Source organism: Aythya ferina, assembly GCF_964211825.1.
Source record: "Aythya ferina genome assembly, chromosome: 13".
NCBI classification, from domain to species: Eukaryota; Metazoa; Chordata; class Aves; order Anseriformes; family Anatidae; genus Aythya; species Aythya ferina.
Window position 1 is genome coordinate 375,418 of NC_140311.1, and position 19,898 is coordinate 395,315.

Sequence of the window (19,898 nt, forward strand, 5' to 3'; positions counted from 1 at the left end):
CTGTGATGACATTCCTCTTTTTCTCTACTTCTGCACAAGTTAACAAAACGTAGCATTTAATGGGTTCTGAGCTCTTTAAGAATACGAGAGAAATGCTCTCTGTAGTTTTGTCTTTCCTTCCATGACTGTGCAGAGCATGTGTAGGTGACTCCACAAAGTGTTCTGGGTGCGAATGGTGGTTAAACCTGAAGCACCTGGCATGACCTGCAGGTGTGGCCTTCCTAAAAATGGTGACAGAGTTGTAAGGCACCATTGCTCTGCAATAGTTCCCCTGCTGAGCTGAGGCAGTAATCTTGGGGGTGCTCCCACTGCTTTTACCAGTGTAAAATAAACTAGCTAAGGAAAACTGTTCTGTAGTGGTTTGACATAAATCACAGAATCATAGGATGGTTGAGGTTGGAAGGGACCTCTGGGAATTATCTGGTCCATCCCCTGCTTAAGTAGGGCCACCTAGAGTTGGTTGCCCAGGGCCATGTCCAGGCATGTGTTTAATGTCTCCATGGAGGGAGACGACACACACAGTTTGAGATAATACACACGAAAAAGCATTAGAAGTGCTCATGTAATCTGTTACCTTGTGAGCACAGAATGAAATACTGTGCTTTAGGGAGCTTACTACAAACAGGCAGCAGCAACAACAACAACAAAAATAAAAAAATAAATAATAATAAAAAAAAGCAACCCCCCCATCATACCATTTTGCCAATACGAGAACAGTGCAGTTCTAGCTTTGTGAAAGAGCTGGTCTCAAGTTTTGTATGGGATAAGCATGAGAAGCAGTCGATATTGTATTCACTAACTAGTGCTTTTTGTCTGCAGCTCTAATATTACCCTTCTTAGGGTAATATTCCTAGGCCCCAGTTAGGCTTGATAAACTTTTCAGACATTTACGTGTATGACCACTCACCTGTTAAAGTCACTGACCCCCTTCCAGGCAGTCTTAGGTGACTGCAAAGCAGAGTTACTCATTTACATGGCAGCTGCTGGATGTTTGCAGGAGGGCTGAAATGAAAAGCCCTGTGTTAGCGCTGTCATCTTGCTCAGTAAGAGGCATAATCAACCCTATGGTACTTTAGTGGGAGGACAATTATTGCCGTGTTCCACATCAGTGCCAGGGCCGGTGTTCCAGCTTACTTTCCTTTATACTCCCACTTACACTACAAACATGAGAGATATGCAAGTCAAAGAGCAGAATACCTTTGGGATTTGCAAATGGAAATATTAAGTGCTGTCTTGGTTTTTTTTTTTTCTCAAAACACAGAAGTCAATGTCAAACTAACCTGTGACACACCATAAAAAATAAGCCTAGCAGTGGTAATTGTCTGAGAAATATTTGAGTGTCTTTCAGTTGTAATGCAGTCTTTGGTTCTGAAATAAATAACATGTGGCTTAACATGCAGTTGCTTTGTAATATATAATCATCATGTGGACTGTTTGCAGTGGTTATAATTTTGTTGGCACAGCAAATTATAGGAGCAATTGTGAGCCTAGAGCTATGTGCGTATATAAAGCCTGGGGGAAGGGATTCAAGCACAGTAGCTGCCAAAAGAAAGCGATCTGCAAGATTATGATCAGAGGATGGATCTGAGTAAAGGTAAAAGCTGGCCTTCAGCTTATTCCTATTCAATCTTATAAGTGCCAGCAGAGGATTTAACAAAACTATCTTCAAATTGCATCTTTAGTGTCATCTTCTCTTGTAAACACTTCTTAAATCTTCCCTTGTGCTTGTCTATTGCTCAGTGGGAAGTTCAAGAGCTGTAGTTACCTGTCCATGCAAATCCAGAGGAGGAAGAGTTCTAGAATAGCAATGCATTTGGATCAAAGACAGCACCTCCAAGAAAGCTTAGCTTGAAAAAGAAAATTCAGCAGCAAGGGAGGATGGCAGCTAGGACTGTTGGTTGAAAAGCAGAAATAGAAGAAAGTGTTGACCAAGACCATCGTGATGGTGCCTTTCTTCTTTCAGCTGGTGTTCCCTTGATTTTTTCTGGGCTCTACAATGTCCTCTTGGGGGACACCTGGCGAATGATGGTCTTGATGACGTGCAGCACCCAATCGCCTGGGGCGTGGGGGTTGTGGTCAGCCTGAGTGGGTGCAGCAGGCGCAGAGCTGCTGGAGGAGTGGGGCAGGGAGCTGTTGTGCTGCCCACCTCTCCTGCTGGCAGCCCTTCCAAGCTCTTCAGCTTCTCTGGAAAAGAGTTTCAGACCTCTCAGAAATGTTCAGTACCGTAAGTGTAGTCCTGGATGTCATCTTGGACACAGCCATGTGTGCATGGGGCTTGCCAAGGTTTGTGTCACTGATTGTGATGACTTGCACAGCTTTTGTTTTGGGAAGCATTCTATACTCTATTGGCATAGAATTAAAACTCGATGCCTAAAGGAATATTAATTTCTTTAGTTTTTCAGATAACGTAATGTTGTATCTTTTCATTTTGTAGTGTGTGACCATTAAAAATAAACTGACCTGAACTGTGCTTTGTTTTGTTGTTGTTGTTGTTTGTTGTCATTTTTGAATTGCATAGCTCACTTTTTTTTACATCAGGGAGTTTTTTCTCTCTGTTCCCATATTCATGCGGTCTTTTTTGGTACAAGTTGGGGCTAATCACCAGAATGTCCAGCTTTGGGTGATCTGTCTGTCCTTACTATAAGGAGGATACATTTTCTTGGATATAACCAGCAGGTTACACAGAGACTCCCCATACTTAAAAAAGCCTTTTGCTACAGACTGTAGGTGAAACTCATGTTTCTTATGGCTTTGCAAGAACTTTCATTGAACCAATCTCTTGCTGTGAACCAAGGTGCTATATGCAGAATGAAGCTGCCTGGGATCAGCTGAGAAGGCAGAACAAGCACACTAACACCGCAGTGAAGCAGGGAGATGCCATGAAAATGCATGGTAGGTCTTAAGTTTATTCTTCAGCTTCAGTGGAGAAGCTGCCTTTGAAAGAATGTGGTAGAGTCTGTGTGAGAACTGTGTGGAGGAGCACAATGTCCAAAGTGTGCAAAAAAGCACCTGAACTTGCTTGAACATGCACTTCTTGCTAAATAGAGTTGCAGAAGGAAGAAGGGAGAAAAAGGGAGAAGCAATATGCGTACACAAGGTACCAAACCTGCCAAAGCAGCGGTCTCAGAAATGACGAATTTAGTCACAGACTATTCTGGCAGTGTGAGAACAGCAGGACTGGGCATGTGACTGATGAAACAGCTTTTATAGGGAATTAGCATTTGTGGTGTTAAAATTCAAATACAGCCTGTCTTGGAAATCAATTTGTTAATGTGTTCCTATTTTGGAGAAGGTAAATCTATTACTCAGCAGGTGTTCTTTATAAACCTCAAATCCTCTGGTGTTCTTGAGAGATGGCTTTAATTCTGCATTCTTAATCCATGGGAAGGGAGAGAGAAAAAATGATCACCTGCTCTGTGATAAGCCAGAAAGGAATAGTAAAGGAATAAGCCTAGTGGGAGAAGGTATGGGATGTTGGATAAGGGACAGTTAAATGGCTTTGATGTTGCTGCTGGCAGCGTGCCTGATGGGCACAGGAAAGAACAGTTTTCAAGTTATTCAGCGTCATCGAGAATAACAGAAAATGCATCTCTACCAGTACAGAAGACCATTGATGTAGCAGGAAGTTTTGGAATCTGTAATAAGGAGCTTCCAGAACAGCCTGCCTGTGGCACTTTCCTTTCCCTATTTTTCATATTTAGGGCTCATTTTATTCAAACGAAAGCTTGCATTTTGGGGGTAAGCACAGAGCAGCTGCCTGTTTTTGGTCAGACTGGTTTGTTCCAAGAAAAAAAAAAAAAAAAAAAGCAGCTAACAAGGTCTGGATGCTGGCAGAGTGTGAGGCATCCACCTCCCTCTGTGCTCCTTCGCAGGGGCAGCAGCAGTGCTGCGTGAAGGGGCTGCCTGCCTGGGGCCACCGGCGCCTTGCCTCTGCTCAGAGCAAGGTGTGGAAAGGGCCCATGTCATACACTGCCACGCTGGAGGGGCCGCTCGCATGTCCCCTCTGGTAGCTTCATCTCTGGTGTGTACAGGTCAGCTGTTCTGCAGATCTCAGCTATTGCCATGGCTGGAAGATGGGTGGCTGAATGATTTAGAGTTAAATTTGAGTTTTCAGTTCAAACATTAATGTGTTGAACAAGACTAAACAGACTAAAGACTCTGAATTTGTTAAAAAACAAAACCACATAAAGTGTAATAGTGACATGGGTTTTAAAAATGTGTGACTTGTTAGCTGGATTACACCTCACTGAAAGCACCGCAGTGCTGGCTCATCCAGAGCAACTCATTTGTGGTGCATTGAACTGAAGTAATTGTCAATCTCCTTTCGTCAATACTTTGTGAACAGACAATAATTAGGTTACGACTGGCACATGACCCCAGAAAGCTGCCCTTCTGCTTCTTCTTCCCACTGCAAAAGAAATAATCCTTTGGAGGATAGATCTTTATTATTATTGTTGTTGTTGTTGTTATTATCATTATTTATTTATTTATTTTATTTTAATCTGTAATTTGTCCTAAACATTCAACATTGTATCTGTAAATGAATGTACAGATGAATACACATTTTGCAGCAGCCCATTCAACATTTGCACAGCATATGTTATTAAAGCAGTTGTGTAGCCACACAGGGGGATTCTCATCGTCCTCTGAGTTTCTGCCAGCCCCATGTCCGCCGGAGGATCTCCCACCCTGCATGAGGACTGTACAGTTTTCTTATGAAAAGGTCCCAACTTCTGTCTTGCCATGCTGTTACAAAAGCAGCCATGTGTAAAGCTGAAAAATGGTGACCATTGACCATTATCTGTTTCTTGGGACATGCCAAAATTTTAAGTTGTAATCCTTTTGCTTCACACCACCCTCCCCCCCCACAAAAAAAAAAAAAAAAAAAAAAAAAAAAAAAAAAAAAAGAGTGAAAGTTTTTGCTTCAATAAAACTGAAACATGCATTTCAGTTCTGATTTCTGAAAAAAAAAAAAAAAAGATAATTTTATGTCACAACCATCAAATCTCTTTCAAGAGCTGTTCACAATAGGAAATAGAAATGATTCCTTCAGTTTCCAAAGATGTTTTGATGCTACCAGAATGTTTAATTTATTTTTTACAAGGTATAACTGAAACTGTCTTTTTCAACAAACGGTATCATACAGTCTTGATGCAAGTTCTTTGCACCATCTCTTACTCCTTTGCGTTTAAGGAGATTTACCCAATCCCTCCTGTCATCTGTGACTTACAGAGTAAGCGTGTCTGTTATTATAAAATGCCAGCAATCTGAATAGCTAAGATTACAAAGGAACAAATGCCTGACTTGCTCGAGGTCAAAGAGGCAGTGAACTCGTCAGGCCAGGACTAGAACCCACAGTGACTTGGAGTTGGTCCTTTTTCTGCAGCCATTGGTAGTGAATCAAGACAGCCTTCCAAAAAGTGCCAAGGAACATCCTGAAGTTTTAGCACAACAGCTTCCACTTTCTCCTGAGCCCAAACCTCCTCTGGCTTCTACAGGCCTCCTTGTCCTTCTATACTCCGTCTAAAGACTTGGCTGCAAGCTTTTTAATGGAATAGTTCATAGCTCTTGTTTTTCTCTCTGCAAACTTTAGAGATCCTCAGCTTGCAGGTGTTTTGTGAGTCAGGCTGGAAGAACCAGCCAGGATCCCTTGGCAATGCTAATGGCCAGCCTGAGCAGCCCAGCGTGTGACGAGATGCCTCCAGCTATTGTAATTGTGGCTCTGATGCTTTCGATGCCATTGCAGATGCATAGCTCAGAAATGGCTTCCTCATGGGTGCTCTTTTCCTGGGATGAATGGGTTCCACAGGCTAGAGGGTTCAGTGTGAAATTGCAAATTGTAGATGTAATAAATATCAGGTTTTACTGTTGTTTTATAAGCAGCCCTCTGGGAAATCTGCTGCTGGTGTCACGGCTGAGTTATGTGATTTCCCTCGGGTGAAGCTGTACAAAGGTTTGATAAAACTGATTGCCATGTTTCATTAGCCAACACATTCCCAGAAGGCCCATCATCCATCATACCATCCAATCATTGTCAGCAATGATTCAGGATGTGAGACGCGGCTGCATATTTCACCTATTTGAGAAACTCAGATAAATCACTGTGAAGGGAAGTCACTGTGTTCAGAGCTGTGTTAGAAAACTGCAGACTGTTTACAAAGCTCACATTAGAATTAGAGGGTTTGTGGGGAAAGGAGTCTTGAATTATTCAGCTCAGCCAAGGTAATACAATAGGTGGAAACATTCAAGGGCACCAGTTGAGATATAATAGTTAATGCCTACATACCATAGCCTAAGGCACTATAAGGAAGCAGTCATCATTTTGAGAGCTTACAGAAGGCTTCAGGTATGAATTGCTACTAGCTATATGATTTTCTAAGAATTTAAATAGAAATAGGTGATGTTGGCTTTTCAGTTACACACAGGAATTTCATTCTTAATTCCAAATTTTTCAAAATTCCATTTTGCCCAAATAGAACCTGAGCAAACCAAACACCTTCTCAGATTTTGCCCGTCTTTAATCAGTCTTGCAAACAGTTCAGCAATAATCTAATGCCCGTATCCTGATCCGTACAACCACTTCAATAGGTCTGTGGCCTCTGTCAGCTCTCTTGCTATGCAAAGATGCTGTACTATGGCTTTCTTATTAATCCTTTTCTCTTAGGCTGCTTTCTACTGCTTTATTTATCTGACTCTCCAACCCCGCATTGTGCCAGTACTGCTTCATGAGTGCAGCTGTTTGTTGGGTCCATCCCTGCATACTCACCAGGACTCATTTCACTGACCTCTGCTCCTAGGGTATCCTGCTTCTCTAGTCCTCCCTCCCTCTCCTTCTCCCTGTTCTCCACCTTGAACTGTCCCTTTGGGTGATTTGTAATGTCAAGCTTTAAAGCCTATTCTCTCTAAACTGTGAATCTTAGAAAAATGGGGTATTTGTTTTAAAGGTGTGTTGCCATGACAATGCTGCATCTGGGTCTTGTAAATATTTGGGAAGTGTATGTTATTATCAGGGGAAAATGAGGCTGACCTCAGTTATGTATTAGGTGCCTGTCATAACTAGACACCCTCATATAACTGAGAGGGTTTGCAGTGAGTGGCGTGGGATGATGCTTGGATGGAACAGGCCATGCTCGTGTGCTGCCGTGGTGTCCAGGAAGTGGTTAAAGCACATGTCCAGAGGAATCAGGATCGTTGATTTATGCCATGAATACTGCCAACTCTGAAGAAACCAACTAAATTATGAAAAAGTACAAGCCTCTCTTTCTGACCACCTTCTACTGAGTTTTCTACTGAATTTTTTGGCTCAGTGTCCAGCCTTTTTTGGAAGTTGGCACCTGCAGTGTGAACAGAAGGGGGCAGTTTCCCAGGAAATGCACCTTGCCCAGCATCCTGCTTGCCTCCCCTGACGTTTCTTCTGCAGAGAGCATGCCCCTCCAGCTTCTCTCAGGCACACAGACCCTCCAGGGACACCGTCCCTCACACACCCCAGCATCCATTCCTCCATGAAGCCCCTCTGGCGCTCCCCACCCTGGCACAGCCCGGCAGGCAGCAGGCAAGTAGACCTGGCCTCTCCTTAGTGCTCCTGTGAAGAGGGTCACTCTCCACTGCCCACTGCCTTATTTTCACAATGCTGGTAAGAAAAGCATGGCTTTGAGTCTCCCACTTTACTGTCAGATTTGGCCAACTTCAGCATATATGCAATACGCAGTCACCTCAGCCCCATTTTGCCAGGAGCCCAGGCCATGTGTTGAAGATAATGTCAACCCTCTCATGTTTCAGAAGAGCACTGTGGTCATATTTGTGGTGATTTTTAGAGTGATAACATTTAATTAAGTGCTTTCTATCTAAAGGTCTGTGAGCACTCTACCAGCATTACTTGATTGCGTACCTGGCTGGACTGTCCTACACCCACACCTGTACTCCAGAACGGTGCCGCAGCTGCTTTAGGGAAGAACCACTTTCTGTCTGAACAACCAAATCTTCTAACAATTCCTGAAACCATTGCTGATACAGATTCTGTTTCCTGTGTCTGCAAAGTAGACCGTTTGTCACCTCTTGATGTCTAAGCTCTCAGTTCTTATCTAGCTATTACTTAAACTGAAAGTTTTAAATCTAGATTGGATTGATGAAGCCCCAGATTCATTCACTCATCCCTTTTTATCTCTCTCCCACAGTACTGGATGTATTATCAGCCATTTTTCTCACATGTTCCTCACTGCTTTGCAAGCCTTGTGAGTGTTCGTCGGCTCACCTGGAAACCATATATATTTATTCTGGCACTTGCTTTTAGATTACTTTCCCTCCATGCAGAAACCAACATCATTTATAAATGTTCAGAGAAGCCTGGGACCCTTCAGCTTGTTCTCAGACATTTCAGCCCAAGGGTAACTCTGCAAATGAGTATGTCAGAAATAATTTCTTTTGCTAAGAGCTATGCAACAAGCTATGAGCTCTTTCTTTGCTGTTAAGGAGTCTTTTAAAAGTTCAAAAAGCAATGGCTTCTGAGACTTCCCTGTCTGCTCAGCCTGTACCATTTCCAGGTGCTGTATAACTGGGCTGTGACTGTAAGGCACATGTTCTAACAAGCATTGTACAGACTTCCAGGGTCTGATGGCAGCTGAGATTTCACTCTGCTTGTCTGTAAAAACACATGTAGAAAATACTTGCTACCAAAAAGATAACCATGTGGTTGGAATTTTCTGTTCCATTACATTAAAAATGATCCTCATGTTAAGGCCTACCTGGAATCATCTTACTTGCACAAACTAGCATGTATTTACCTCCTGTGAAACCAGCCATGGATATGAATGCTCTACCCAAAATAATTTAAATGAAAGCTCACGCAGGAGACTATGCTTTGAAGTGTAGTTTAGGGGAGAAGGAAATAAGGCATTTTAAAGTCTGATGAACACCACCTGAAGGTTTACATATGTTCATTCGCACCTTTCTGGGGTCTATAATTAGACTGCAAGATGAAGGCAGTTGCCCAGTTTTCTGCAAGCTAAAGATAAACAAATTACTAAACTGAATGGAGGAAAGTCAGCTGATTCATGAGTATTTTGTTTTAAAGTAATGGAAAACAGATTTGAAAAGAAATAATTTGTTTTAGGTGATAAAGAATCTTTCCAACAGGTCATCTACCTGTGGCATTTATTTTTTTTGTAGCGAAAACATCCTGAAAATACAAAAATGACATGTTTAACTGTCACTGAGGAAGCTCCTCCCTGGTATTCCCTCAGTTATGTGTTATAGCACTACTCAGCTGGCTATGACAAAATGTGGTTAGCCAAACTTGCAGAGCATAGTTTAGTGAGGCAACACAGAATTACCCAAATGAAAGTTTTCAGGGGCTTTGACAGGGAAGGAGGTTCCCAGAACAAACCTAGTCATAAATCAGAATTGCAGTTCATCTGAGTGGTTTCCAAGTAGACATCTCTTAAGCAGTGATCCTAGTTTATCTCACGCCTCTATGGGAGACCTACATGATGACCCATGCTTCCATTGTCTGCTGGCAAACTGTGGTGAGCTGCCAGATGCAAGTACCCAAAACTTATAACAAACCATGCATGGAGGGAGCCAAGGATTCCTCTTCAAAACTATACTCCTAGATAGTAGTCAGACACCAGTGAGTGGCTTGGGAAAGACAAGACTTTCACCTACCAACATGGGTTGGTACTCAACCTGCGCCTGAAGAGTCTTCTAGGTATGGCAAGTGGGGAGCATTCATTTCACTTATCAAGAGTAGACTGTTTCTACTTAACTAAGATTGTGATTAGAGAAGAAAGAAAAACTTACGGATTCTTGCAGCTAGTCAAAATGTGCCATCACTTTACAAATATATGTTTGTTCACAGTTGTCAAGGAACAGGATAAAACTTATCATCATATTAACTGAAATATTGAGGGATGTGCTCTAGAAAAACTGTTTTATCCTATTCCTAGGCTCCAGGGAGCTTTATCAGAACAGAGTTAAGGGAAACTGCTGAATTCTCCAACTTGCATTTCTTGTGGCACTGAGTGAAACCCAAACACTGATTCCCTGTGTCATGATGGGTGGCAGCATCTCGATAAATATCACAAGAAGAAAAAAACATAGCTTAGATAAGGTGTTTTTGATACAATTTATCGTGTATTCCAAGGTCTACCAGATTGCTGTTTTATCTTTTTCCTACATATATTTTCTAACTTCTCTAATATATAAATAAAATTCAAGTCTGGCAGAGATAAGGTGTCTCATATGTCATTCTGTATGGGCAACTGCAAGCTATTTCCTGGCAAGTGTGTTTTATCAGGCACAGTCATATTGATGGGGAGGTAGCTCAGCTGCAGAAAGGCAGGACTAGGAGGGAAAAATTCCCATGCCACACAAAACTGGACAGTACTAAGTTGTTGCTTACAATGAAGTGTTTCTCTTGTGCATTGTGCTACAAGAAACAGAAGAATGGAAAATGTTCATGTTAGCTCTTGGTTTCTGTAGCATTACCCCTACTCATGTTCCTGCCATAGAAAGCAGCTCCCTACTGACCTGGCTGGCTGCTGGAGGTGGCAGCTGCCCTTGGGGTGTGACTGCTGCCTGGTGGCTGGACAGGACAAGGCTCAGGGCTCAGATGGAGTCCAGCCACCAACAGAGCCTCCCCATCCCCACTGCTGCCCAGGGCTGGCCTCCAGTCCCCCTCCCACCGGGGTGCTCTGCCTGGCCAGGCGAGCAGCCTGCCACCAGCCCGGCCTTCTCTGCAAGCCCCTGGTGCTGGGGCTGCTTTCCAGAATCTGCACAGCTGCAGCCCAAGACAGTGGGAGCTGAGCTTTGCATGCGGTGACAAATGTCACTGAAAAGCCCACAAAGCTGCTAATTTCAGAGCTGCAGTAGCATGGAGGAGATACTTTTGATTCTCTGAGCACTATCAAATATAAGCCCTGAGTTTCTAGACCAGGCAATCTTCTTTTTACTTATTTTTTCCCCCATAATTATGTAAACATTATCTACATTATTTCATTCAAGCAGCCAGCATGGAAAAGAAAATTGGAGTTCACCCCAGACACTCAGCCAGATACCATAACTTTCAACATCATTACTAACCCGTCAAATAGCATTTAGGAAAAGTCATCCAAAGGCATCAGTAATAAAGGACTCTGGTCCATGTTGCAACTCTGCCAAGTAGACTCCATGTGGACCAGGAAGAGCCCCCATTATTCTGGCTGAGCGTCGTCCACAAAAGCTCTTCAATTGCATCTCACTCCTGACTTTCTGCACCCAGGCTCCAAGCCAACATCTGCTGGCCTGGAAGCATTAACCTTCTCTCCTGTTTGTCAGACATTTGTGGCAGATTACCTCAGTCTGGGGCTTCTGGTCCAACTGTTGTTCCAGCCTTGGATAACCCCTGTCCAGCCATTTCCAATATGCTATCAAACATCTCAGTTTGCACAGATACTCCTCACTAACACTCTGCAACATGCTTTTCTTTGCTTTCAAAGCATTCAGAATAGACATCAGCACACCTTCTGAGCCCTGTGTTTCAACTATGAGAAACTGTTTGCATAGAAAACAGAGGAAAAAATCATTGTTGTCTGAGATGTTAATTAGTAACAGATTGACCAAGCTGGAGGCTGGAAATTCAGGGCTGTTTTTGTTTCCACTTAGCCTGCTTTCTTACTATAACAGAAATGGAACTAAAACAAATAAATATCCTAAACCAAATGTTTATGCAGAAGCACTGTCTTTGATTTATTTTTTTCCTCACATATAGGAGACTTCTCAATCTTCCTGAAAATGTGGCCAGCTACTTATGACATGATTATTACCGCTTTACCTTATAACAACTCTACTTGCTCAGCATTTGCTCTAGAAGTGTACTACCCAATACATGTCAAGGCAGAACTACAAATCATGGGAAGAAAAAGGCATCCTTTGTCTGCAGACCTCTGAAGCTTCTTGTTTTGTTTCAGGTTGAGTCACAGCAAATGTTCCAAAGTGACTCAGAAAGAGACAATATTTAATTATTGAGACATTCTGTACTAGCATCTGAGATTCAGCAACTTGAGATGGTGCTGCTGATAATAATAACTTTTTACTGATAGCCACTTTCATTCAAGACTCTCAAGGTTGTTTGAACATTATCCTGTTAATCTGGCTGAAGGGGTTTTAAAAAGTGCCAGATGCAGAACCCTCTGCCCAGCTTGGGAGAAGTTTGGATGTGATCCAGGGCTTCTTTGCTTCATTGTCTATAACTAAAAAATCCTAATATCTCCTGGAGGTAAGATTTATGTGCAAATCAGAGATACACTGGTGGTGAGCCACATAAAACCTCTTTTGGATAGTGCTAGAGGCGCTGTTGTTCTGAGAGAATGAAATAAGACATCCTGTTCCCAATCAGATTTTTATTTTTGACCTTTCATTTGACTAAATTCTGGGAAACTTTAAGAAAACACAGACTGCTATTCATTTCAAAAGGATCAGGATTAAAACTAAAGATAGACATAACCTTTTTCACCCCTAAGCTGCTTTTGAGAAATTAGGTGCATCTTTATTTTGGCTTAGTCTTTGCTCGCATCTTTTGAGGTGCTGGGATGCCATTTAAAGTAGAGCTGTGCTTCCAACAATGCCTTCAACTCAGCTGAGCTAAAGGAAAGCAATACAGAACAGCAAGTACATAAATCATCTTCCTCCAGCAGATCCCTCTTCTATTAACCTTCTCCTTGGTGCCAGTGACAGAGAAGTACTAAAGCCGCACTTTTTTTTTTTTTTTTTTTTTTTTTTCTCTAGGACATCCACTTTTGCTGTTGTCAATATAATCACAGCTGTTCTTGGTCTGAGACATTAAACAAAGTCCCAGGTGCTCATTATATGGAGATGAATAATTAACTTACTATTTTATAAAAGAAACCTTGCTTTTTAATAAGCAATTCTTCAAATGTTCAGGCTACAGGAAAGGTGTTTTTTGTTTGATTGTTTGTTTGTTGTTTTATTTTGTTTCTGTCCCCCCTTCTCTTCCCTCTTTCCCAAGATAAATCACATGGTTCCTTTTTGTTTGAAAGTAAATTCTCTCTTGTGGTCTTGAAGGGAGCTGGAGGCTGGGTGGCAATGAACGCAGCAAGGTCAGCTCTCTGGAAAGTGAGTAGTCTGTGGCTCTTCTTCATTCCTTATTGTGCACTAACTCCAAAGTCACCACAAGGCTACATGGTAAAGTTGTAATGAGTCAAACTAAAAAGCCATAAAGTAGATGGGGAGAGAAATCTCCAACTTAGGCTATCTTTGACCCCCCCAAGCTGATGTTTTTCCCCCTGTAGGTTTCAGGAGTGTTGCAATGGCTGAATGATCTATTGATGAAGAAAGGAAATATAAAATATTGAAGAAGCATTCTGTATTTGTTTAATGCCTGAGTCTCTTCAACCTGAAGAGAAGATCCTTAGTTTAAATAACTAATGGCAATACAGCGCAGAAGAGAGAAAATATAGGAAGATGTAATCTTTGTTGGAAACCTTCTTTGTAGGAGCTTTTCCAGAGATTTTGTATCTCTCTTCAAACTGTGAGTGTTAGGAAAGATGTAATGTAATATCAAACTTCATTTTTTTTCTTTTTCTACAGTTACTTCTTTTCAAGCATCTCTTCCAAGCTGATAGCCTCCTAAATTTCTAGACACAATTGTAGTCTTTGTAGGAAATTACTTATCGTGATGATTGCGGCCTCACTGGCATCATTTCCATTTGAAATTCACCAGTATTAAAGAAATGAATGATGCTATCTTAAAAAAAAAAAAAAAAAAAAAAAGAATGTTTTTTGGAGGCACAGGAGGTCTTGTCAGACAGCATCATACAGCTAAATCTTTAGGACAGTTTGACTCATTTTTCTTTCCTTAACATGTGCATCTCTGTACAAATGAGGTCTTGCTTTCAGTGACTCAACCCTTAGTCTTTCAAAATGGCCCAATAAAGAAAAGGAATGACTTTATCTAATTTTCTGAACATTTTTGCTGTTATCATATTAGTTGTTTCCAGGGCAATGGGTAGTTCAGAGCTTGCTAACAGCTCTTCCTACCGTCTTCTTACTGATTCACAGGTAACACAAAGTGAAAAAGTTCTGGTCCCTTACTTCAGTTGGACCAGGTATGGAGGAGTTTCTGGGACTATTTGGCACTCACATTCTTGTAAATCATTTTGAGAGGAATAGATAAGCACAGATTCTCACCTGTTATTCCTTCACTCACAAGCTACTTCTCTCAAATGCTGGGGAGAAAACCCATCCATGCAGTTTTTGGAAAAGGGGCAACTTCCCATGTGCGAGGTGGGCTTGCAGAAAGGATCAGGCCCAGCCAGTCACATTCTTTTCTTGCAGGTACTTTCATGAAGTAATTTTTTTTAGATATACACCCTGTATTCACCCTGTAATCATGCCTGCACTAAGTCACCACATCAAATTACTGGTGGTACTCTGAAAATATCAGCGCTGTTTCTCTATTTTGACCATCAGGGACACATGCTTCTGGAGTGGAAAGACTCCAGCCTTGCCCTCCCCTGCAATAACCTCTTGTGGTTGAATGTCTGCTGTTCAGTTTTGTCTTTGAGCCACACGTCTCTAAGAAAGGTATGCTTGCAAGAGCAAAACCATCAGAAGCACTGGCTAGAGCATGACTGTCCCTTCAGGTTGGAGGTCCATTGAGTGCAGTAACTGACACAGGTTGCTCTTTCAGATCTGAGCATTGCTCTATCTGCTCGGTGTTGCACAGGATGCATTTTTGTACTTGCCTGGGCAGAAATAAAAAAAAAAAAAAGTAAGTCAAAGCATTCTGTGAATTCAGGCCTGCCTCTGAAATGTCTTGAACAGAATGGGACACTTCTTAACCAGCTCTTTTCCTCCCCTAGCTGGGATGGCACTAAAGCATCCCCTGCCTATAGCAGGAAGGATGGACCTCTGTGTTCAGAGCCACTGGATCAACCTTAAAATAATTGGTGACAAACGAAAAGTGGCTGATTTAGCCCAACTTGCTTAATAAGCCATCACACAACATTTAATCAAGGTTATTGAAAACAGTAATGAAATCATCATGGCCCAGTTAATCGACACTGCTAATGAGCTGTGAGCCTGCTGTCTCCCCAGGGTCAGGGCAGTTCAGGGTTGGGTCTGTCCCACCTGCCTGAGCTGGCTGGGGACCAGGGGGTGAGCACACTCTGAAAATATTTCTACTTTTTGGACAGGTCTTATCTCAGTCACTACCCTTGAAAATCCACTATTTCATTCTTGAGCTGACCCTGGCATTCCTGGTGCCATGGTGGCATGTCTGCTTCTGCCCCTGGCCCTGGGGGGTGCCTACCCCAGCCTGCAGCTGGGACAGCTGCCCTGGAACCCCTGCTGATGCCATGGAGAGCCAAACCCAAGCACAATGCATGTCAGGCTCTGTGCAGCCTTTCCTGAATCTCTCCCAGTTTCTCTAGGCTAGCTACTAATACAACCCACCTGGCTTTCTCCCATCCAAAAAATGAAAAAAGAGGCAAGCTCCCAGAAAGAAAACAACAGGGAAGCAAGGATATTACACAGAGATTGTATCAGCTGTGTGATTTTTATGTAACAACAATTTTAGGAGGTTTCAGCTCATTTTTGTACTGTAGTAACATCTTTTTGTGCTGCTGCAGCTACGATCGGGCTGCACTCTGAAATGGATCAGCAGGAGATACAAAAAAAAAAAAAAAAAAAAAAAAAAAAGCCTTTAATCAGGTCCAAAAGCATTGGTCTCATTCTGATTCCTGCAACTAGTTTGCAGCTCCATAGAGAGAGGTCTAGGCCCAAGCTGGAAGGTGAAACCAGGACAGTTGGCAAAGCTTGTCAATATAGAAGGCTCTGTCAATTCTCTGTTTGTTTGCATTGGTATGTATTCCAAATTGCTGTCTCTAATACCTGGGCCAGACTTGGAACTAATTTACTTAACATACCTGGTGTTTCACATCCTGAAAGGGTCGAATTAAAGTGGTGTTACAAAGAAAGTAACAAACGTACTCAAAGAGCTTTAGCACAAAATATTATGAAGATTTGCATTAGTTCCAGGCATTAGAGCTGAATATTTTAGATGTTTCATAGTACGTGCTGGATTCCTTTTAGTTACCTTTGTTAAATCCAGTCCATGCTATGGAGGTAATGCAGCATTTGGATTGCAAGGGCATGTAGTACAACACCAAGCATCAGTTCACCATGGATATTTTTACACGATATCAGTCTGTACAGTATGTCAGTCTTCTCTAGGGCAAAGCTGATCCAGCATATCAGAAAAAAAAGTATTTTTGGCTCCTTCCTCAAGTGTAAGCATCCTGTCTAATCCCACATAGGTCATCTGATCACCCCTTGTTATTCTGCCCACAATATGGGATAAAGATTTCACTACTTCCCAGGAAAGCTGTCAGAATAAAAACTCAAATGCTACTTCAGGAAGATTTTATGAAGTACCTTGGCAGATAGTCAGTGCACCCAGCACCTTTCTTTCACGTTTTACCTCACAGAGAGGAATTCAAAAGACATTGAAAGTGTGTGGTGTCTGTTCACCTCCAAGTAATTCATTCCACTGAAAGAAAGAATAGCTCTACAAGGAGGACCTGAAATTAATTAGCGACATTTGCTTTAGAATGGTTAAATAAACAAGCTGTACTCCGCCCACTCCCTTTGCAGCTGAGCACTTTCTCATTATGCGATTCACTTCTCTTTTTGTTTGCTGATGCCACTTTTTCAAAGGAGTAAGCAGGTACAATTTGCTGTCTTCTCCGCAGGTGTAAGAGCTTATGGGCTTGTTGCCCGAAGCCCTGCCTGGCAGGCATCCCCCCTGCAGGAAGGCTGCGGCTGCTGCTGTGCAGCACCACCACAGCCTGGGCTGAGCGGGAGCTGCCCGTCCCCGAGTGCAAAGCAAAGTGCACCCGCCTGGGCCAGCAGAGCTGGGCAGCTTGCACCAGGTCTCAGCTTTGGATCAAAGGGTGATCTAAGTAGCAAGCAGAATTTTTAAGCTGAAATTGGCCTTTGGGCACAATTTCCAGTGTTGGGAGCATCACGCATTGTAATTCCATCAATGTGGAGGCAAAAGCTGGTGGGAGAAGAGATGGAAATGCATATGAAGGCAGCGTTTCATTTTCTCTAACTGCTCAGCCTGAGAAGCCGGGTGTGAGAGGACTAGTGCCCAGCTCAGCTTTGTTCATTGTTCTCAGAAACAGAACTCCATTTCAATTCAAGATAATTGGTTGGAATAAGGTTTTGCTTCTCCTTCAGAGCTCGGTTCTTATAACATGTTCTCTTAATAATGGGCTCTTCCCCTACTAAAATCACAGACAAGTCTGGCAATAAAGGATCGAGGAATTCCACATACATTTAAACTCAGTGGAAAGAAATTCATCCATCTCCTCTTTGAACCTATTAGTTGGGAAGAAAGATTTGCAGTGGACATGCAGTGACTTGGCATGAGCTCCTGGATGGCAATGCTCTGCAGTAAGTCCCTGCCTTGGAGGGTCTTTCAGAGGGAGATACAGAGCTTTATTTCCTGTTATCTCCCTCAGAAGTGAAAGCCCAAAGGACTCAATTGTCTTAAATAATTCTCCTCAATTTTGCAAGCATCCAGGCTTTGAGTCATAGGCCAATACTTGCAGACTGTCCCTGCATGTAAAGTTCTTGGGTTGTGCCAGGGTCTCACTGAAGTCCGCAGAGTTACCCTGAATGCATGAGCAAGAAAAGAGGGAGCACAGAAATGTAGCTTGATTTCATCAAAATTTGGGGCTGAAAGAATCTGAAACAAAGCAGAAATTATGTAAGGCATTGTCTGTGGAGTGCATGGAAAGCAGAGCGCATGAGAGCCAATTCACTCACACTGTGATACTTAGTGGCTTGGTGACAATGCTGGATGTGGTATGGGCACTAGGTAATGACATGTTACCACAGGCAACAGCAGCCCCTGAAGCTAAATGTTCATTGTCTCTGTGGTTATTGCCCTCTCCTTTCTGCAGAATCCCTCTCCACCAGGATTTCTGACATCTCATTAGGCTACCCCTCTCTGCAGTGATGTTCCTCTGCTTGGAGAGGACAAGGACGCGTGGGTCAGGTGCCTGGAGCAGAGATCATCTTCTCCAGGCCCCCATCTACACAGTGTCTGAGTATAGTCCCGAAAGCCAAAGGTATTGCCAGCAGCCTTCTTGGCTGATGCTAAACGATTGAAGAACTTTATTTTAGTGTCCACATCATCAGGAGTGGTGTTAATTGGATGCTGAGATGAATCAGTAGACTTTGGGCGGGATGTGTGATCGTTTCTGATCACACCTGCAGGGGTTTGTCTGGGTCTGAACTGAATCGCTTTGACAGGGGATACAAGATGCTGCACGTAACAGAAGGGGGCTCGTTTTGGGGCTGCACTGAATAGTTCAAGTGTTCACAGTGCAGAGATCAGACTGCAGAGTTACTAGACTCCCTAAATAAACCCTATCAGCACCAAACACCTCCATCAACTTTGTTGCTGTCAAGCAGATATAGAAGGAATTAGTTGTCAGGGACTGTTTCTAATTTAAATGTTAGCAGCTGTTATTATTTCAGAGTGGCAAATTTTATGATTTTGCCTACAAGTCTGCTCTCAGTAAATTAAAAAATTATGTAAAAGCCAGATTATATCTGCAATGGATCTTACCAAGAGGAGAATGCAAGACTGTGATGAATAATGTCAGGGGGGATGAAGGGATACGCAGACCAAGGCTGGTGTTGCCAAGTGCCGTGGGCTGAGCAAGTTTTTCCCTCGCCACCAGGCATGCCTGGCTGCGTGCCCAGTGGCAAGGCACAGGTCAGAGCCACCCAGGACACTTGGAGAGCCCTGCTGCCCAGCACAGCATGATGCTGCTGGAGGGCGCTGAGCACCTCGTGCAGGAGCTGCTGCAGCGGGGCTGCCAGCAGCAGGGCATGGCAGCACCAGTACCAGCAGCTGCTTCGCAGCGACTCTGCGCTGCCAAGGCTTGCAGTCCACTGAGGGCTTCACATGAAGCTGTTCTGCCCAATAGGCAACTCCTAAACTCAATACATTTAAGACGTTAAGTTGTCAGGGTCTGCCTGAATTCCAGAGCTGCATTCTTTAATTCACTCCTGGGGTAGTCACTCTGTTATGACCAAACACGGTGGGTTTATTATCAAGTCCATGTAATGTCCTGAAAAATTTCTGTCTGTTCATCTGACATTTCTGACTCACAAAAGCAGTACTAGTCATTCCAAATGAAGAGGAATACAGTGTCCGCAGCACAGTAAAGCAAATATAAAAATTAAAAGAAAAAAAAAAATCCCACATCACCATATCATGGTTTTCAAGGGTTATGCAAACTTTTACTCATGACACACTTTATGACTGAAGGAAAAAAATCAAGGGACTGATACATAGCTCTCATTGTTTCTGTTCCTTACTCAACCTGTATATCTCAAATAGAAAAATACAAACTGTTAGCTTCTCTAGAGAACAGCAATCTTTCAGAAAGCTCTCTGATGCAACAGACATATTGAACATTTGTTTTTCTCATTTAGATTTGAAAATTTTAACTGTTCAATAATTTTCTCTCTTGTCCAGGTTCAAGGAATGAAACATCACATCTACCCCAGCTGCTTTCAGCTCTGAATAGCAAAGCAGAGACATTTGGTTTTCAAACCAAAGAAGTTCTTGTTTTAGCTTTTGCCATTGTTTTGTCTCACACCCCAGGCTCAAGTCTTGGACTCCTTTCTTGCTGCATCACAGTGCCCTGAGGACCCTGCCTGCTCTCCCTGGGGTTTCTCCCCAGGTTTCTCTCTTGCTTTCCATTGCACATCATGAAGAAGAGGGAGAAATGTCTCAAAAGTCTGAGCAGCTTCAGAGCAGCAGCTTTTTCTCTAACAGCTCACATGACCTTTCCTGGCTGGAAGAAGATATGAAACCAAGA